A 5,322-nucleotide genomic window follows, 5' to 3' on the forward strand; every position below is an offset into this window, starting at 1 on the left:
TGACCTAAGCAGGAGGAGTTCGATCTGGGGATCCCTAAGGCAAGGTAAGAGTTTCATAAGATCAACCGCACGAGATGCTCTCCGCCTCGCCAACTCCTTAATAAAGTAGGGATCTCGACTAACAGCCCCTCCAAAGAGCTTTACCCCTCTCTCTGGTCTACCAATCCCACTAGGGAAAAGCCCATCTTTGACTTTCACCCCATTACACATTGGCCAAAAAATCTCGGTTTTCTTAATATTAAGTTGCAGCCCCAATGATGGCCCTTCCGAGCTGATAATGTCTAGGGCTTTAGCGACTTCGTTGCCACCACCAATAATAGTCCCATCATCCAAGTACCAAGCATGAAATGGGAGGTTACAGTCATTTTGTACCCGGAGAACAAGAGGGTGTAATGCTAATGCAAAGAGGAGGGGCCCAAGGGGGTCTCCCTGCTGAACCCCAGTAGTAGCCCCTATACAGTCATCACCAACGTACAACCTAACCGGCTGGGCATAAAGGAACGTATGTTTTGGTTTAGACAATTAGACCTGATCAGTCCACAATTTGTTGCAAATTTAGAGTCATCTATCAAAGTCGTAGCTCAAAGTCTCCCTGAACTTTCCTATCAGAACTTGTTTTGATTTTTTTCGGTCAGGTTGTGTTATTATTTTTTTTTCAAAAAAGTAAATAAAAAAGGAAATAAAATAAGATTAACTAAACTAGTTTATAAATTCCAAATCATTTCGGAATTACCACCATTTAGCATGCGGAATGGTGGTAAAATTGGACAAGTTATAAGAAGCTGATTAGTTAATAAATTGTGTCACCACATTCATTATCCAACCTGGTAGTCTTTCCATTTGCTCTCTATGCACGTGGTTCCGTTTTAACTTTGTACTGAAAGGTTTGCGGACGCACACCAACTGTTCGATGAAATGCTCCAACCTGATTGGTGCTTGAATTCTTTGTAAATCGGTTAATTCTTTATTCTTTATGAGGCTACAATTTATTGTTGCTTTAATCGGTTCGTTTACTGGTCACGGATCGGCACATTATCATTTATATGGGTCTTTAATCAGCAAGGGTTTAATAGAGATCAATAGTCTTTTGTTTACCGAGTTTAATGAGATGTAAACGTGTGGATTTAGGAAAAATGTGTTCATGGTTTTAAGTGGTATGTATAAATATCAAGTACGCAGTTTTGTTTATCGAATACAAACTTTCATTTCTCATTTACCTTCTGCATAATTTTCTTTTCATAATCATGTACACAGTTTTGTTTTAGTCTTAAATTTTTATTTTATTTTTACTGCAGATTAGCTTAGATGTTTGTTATTTAGAGCTGCTTTGTGGTCTGACTGTTTTTAAGACAGTTATTCTTAGAACCCTCAGGATATCAGTTGTTTATTACATGTATGTTTATCAGTTTATCTTGCAGAGAAATAACATCGGATGACGAAGGTCCTAATCATTAATATCACGTTATTGAAGAACGAATTTGATTTTGAATGTGAACTCGCAGCCAATCAGAATACAAACAATTAATGCTGATGCCAATATGCATAGCTAATACTTTTTTTTGGGTTTCGACTTATTTTACCCACAAACCGAAAACTAAACAGGTTGGCACTGCCACTATTACCCACTATTACGAAGTCGAAGGAGATTTCTAAATAAACATCCATGCATAAAATTATGTATAAAAACACATTATTCTGGTATGTATCCTCTTGTAGAACCATTAGCTTAAAGGCACGTCAATGATAGTAGTAATTAACTAGATAAACCAATGAAACGAAACATAAATCTATATAAATTTACCTCTTGGTTTTGTAAACTTTGGAATGTTGAGTGACAACATAAATGAACTTGTACATGAGTTTTCTTTTATTATTCTTTATTTTGACGATTACATGAACTGGTGCTTGGGAACATACCTCATTTGACAACTTTCCTCCTTAGGCAAGCCAGACTCAGTAGAATTGATTTCCTTAGCCAACCGTAAACAATTTTGAGAGTCTCAAAGTAAGCCGACCTCCAGGACTTGAAAAAGTGCAAACTCCCAACTAGTCCCACAAATCCGATAACAAACCCTGGGCCCATTCCTGTATAAAACCACAAGTCTACGGTGTCATCTTGATCTTCATCCTCACTAACATGATTGTATGGTAGAACATTTCCGTTGCAACTCCTCGAAACGGGAGGCCCGCATAGTCCATTGTTCCTTTCATAAATCGATGCATCACTTAAAGTCTGGAGCTGATTTCCAACTGGAATTGGGCCAGATAAGTTATTGAAAGACAGGTTCAAGTAACTTAGAAAGTGCAATCTAGTCAAACTCTGGGGAATCCGACCTGATAACTTGTTCATAGACAAATCTAAAGATTCCAGTTGCCTTAGATTTCCAATGCTCATTGGGATATGTCCTTTTAGAAGGTTTCCCGAAAGATTCAAATTCATCAACCCCACAAGGTACATTAACGCACCGGGAATTTCTCCAACAATTTTGTTGTTTGAGAGATCTAAGGACCTAAGATATTTTATTGTCGTAGTGTACAACAACTGCCCTCCCTTCATGGAAGTCAAAATATTTTCTTCATAGTTCATAACGGAAGTGCCGTCAACAGAAGTCGTGGTCATAGCACTTAAATTTCGAAAGCAATGAGGGATTATCCCTGTTATGTTTTTGTGTGCCAAGCTTAAATATCGAAGAGCTTTGAGATGACAAAGCTGTAGCGGAATCTTGCCTTTAAACTTATTTAACTGTAGATTCAAAACTTCAAGGTTAGATAGCTTTTCTCCAATCCAGAAAGGGATAGTTCCCATGAAAAAATTGTTACCTATATCCAGAGTGTTTAATTGAGTCAACTTTTGAAAGGACAATGGAATATCCCCCTCAAATTTGTTGCCCTGCAAATGCAATGAGTAAAGTAGTTCTAGAGAACCCAATGAACTTGGAACACCGCCGGTTATGGTGTTATTTCCAACATCTATCACATACAAATTAATCAAGTTTCCTAAGCACCCTGGAAGCCTTCCAGAAAAGTTATTTTGTGATAAATTCAAAACCTGGATGCTAAGAAACTTGCAAAAGTGTAGTGGAATGCTTCCTGCAAAACGATTTTTTGAGAGATTAACAACTTCCAGACGTGGGTTCTTTGTTCCATCCGTATGAGGAACATTTCCGGATAGTAAGTTATCCTAGAGATCCAATAAATTCACATTTGACGGAAATGTAGCTATTGATCCCTCAAATTTATTTGAGTTCAATTTCAGGATTCCATCCTCCATTTTGTTACTACTATCAAAATGAATTCGCGGAATTATGCCACTGATCTGGTTATTTGACAAATCTAAGTGAAGAATATGAGACAAAATTTTCTCAAACCACTCTGGTATAGTATCTCTAATACTCGAGTTAAAAAGATCTATCCTTTGAAGTTTTGTCTGTGTTTGAAACCAATTCGGGAAGTGGGGTCCAATGTTGCATGAAGCTGCATAAAATACATGCAGTTGGAAGGGAGGGATTCACTGAGAGCTAAAATTTAACACTAACGAATTCGATGACAAAACCAGATTATTTAGATAGTTAAGCATGGTGAAGTGTGTTTCAGAAAGAACCCCGGCCAATGAGTTAAGTGAGAGATCTAGATTCTTGAGTTTTGAAAGTTTCCCAAGACTTAAGGGAATGTTCCCACTCAATTGATTAAAATGAAGGTATAAGTCTTCTAGCCTCAAGAGTAGACCAAAGCTTGTGGAATTTGACCAGAAAACATGTTTTCGGAAAGGTCCAGGTGAACGAGGCTGCTCAAATTACATAAATGATCTGGTATCAATGTATCAAAGGAATTTAGCGAGAGTTTTAGGGAAGCAAGAGCACTGAACATTCCTAAAAATTCAGGAATTTCTCCGTAGATTAGGTTAGATTGAAGGTTTAGATGCATGATACTTGTAAGGTTTGATAACCAGACAGGAATGGTGGAATTGATGTAATTGCCAGAGAGATCGAGTGAATTAAGAGATGTAAAATTGACAAATTCAATGGATGGGATTTTGATATCACAATCTGCCAGGTTCAATGTACGCAAAGACGAGAGCCTGTTAACTGGATGGAACCAATCTATATGTTTACCTATTATTATCCCTGATAAGTCCAAGTGCCTTAACGACGATAATGAAGACACCCATCCCAAATCATCCTTGATATACATTGAACCTGGGGCAATAAAATTGAGAAGGGTCTGATGATAATCGCTATAGGTGTTTCCCATGAAAAAAGAATTCCTAAGATCAAGATATTGCAACTTTGAGAGATTTCCTAGATGATGAGGAACTACTCCTTCAAAACTTAAGCTTGACATGTTAAGGTATTCCAAATGCTTAAAAGATCCTAAGAATTTAGGAATGCTTCCCGAAAATAAGTTCATGCTTAAGTCCAAGTAACACAAATGCTTCAAATTCATTAACGAGTGACTCAACGTACCTTCAAGCTGCTGTTTTTCACTGTTGGACATTATCATGTCAAAAGACACATTAGCTCGTAGATCAAGTTTAACAACATGACCATTTTGGCTGTCACACCCAACTCCGTGCCATTCACAACATTCAACTCCTCTCCATGTTGACAGAAGATTATATCTGTCTGAGAGGCTTTGTTTGAATACAAGAAGGGACCGCCTCTCATTTTCGATACATGTAACATTTGAAGAAGACGTAATCATGGTGTTGCCGCATGTGCCAAACCTTTGCAAGAAATACACGAATGTAAAAATTACAAGAAAACTGGTTTCCATTTTGGAGTTAGATGATGTTCAGAGTCACATACAGTGGAGGATATATGGCGTATCATAAGTCATAACATCTTGTAAATATAATAATACCCGATTTAGTCATCGCTCCATGTTCTTTTAGAAGTTTGTGGGCCACGCACATGCTTGTACTTAATGATAGACGTTGACTTATTTGCAAATTTGCAGTCAACTTTGGTTGCCTGCACAACTATTAAGAGTTGGAATTGATTAATTTATAAAATAATGTTTTTATATCTATTAGTGAATCCCAAATGAGCATTGAGGCAATGTTAGATGATATATATCTGTAATAACAATCTCACGAAATCTGTTTTAAGATTGTAAAACATGGGTCACAATATTATATAAAAAAATAAAATAAAATAAATATAACGATACTCTCGTTATGCAAGAGAAATGTCGTAGTACAATACCGTGTACAAAATCAAAAAGGAAATAAAATTAAGTAAAATTTATATTATAATATAAAGATTCATGTCGATGTCTTTGATGATAACTTCAACAGGAACTTCTTGAATCGAGTCTTCCACT

General features: G+C 36.8%; 1 pseudogene; it reads right to left on the reverse strand.

Moving 5' to 3' along the window:
• Positions 1-891: 891 nt before the first annotated feature.
• LOC143565632 (receptor-like protein EIX2) lies at positions 892-4,974 on the reverse strand (annotated as a pseudogene).
• Between the last annotated feature and the right edge of the window lie 348 nt (positions 4,975-5,322).

This window comes from Bidens hawaiensis, unplaced genomic scaffold, assembly GCF_021521415.1.
Source record: "Bidens hawaiensis isolate Kalapana, Puna unplaced genomic scaffold, B.hawaiensis_p1.1 tig00022500_1, whole genome shotgun sequence".
Taxonomy (NCBI): Eukaryota; Viridiplantae; Streptophyta; class Magnoliopsida; order Asterales; family Asteraceae; genus Bidens; species Bidens hawaiensis.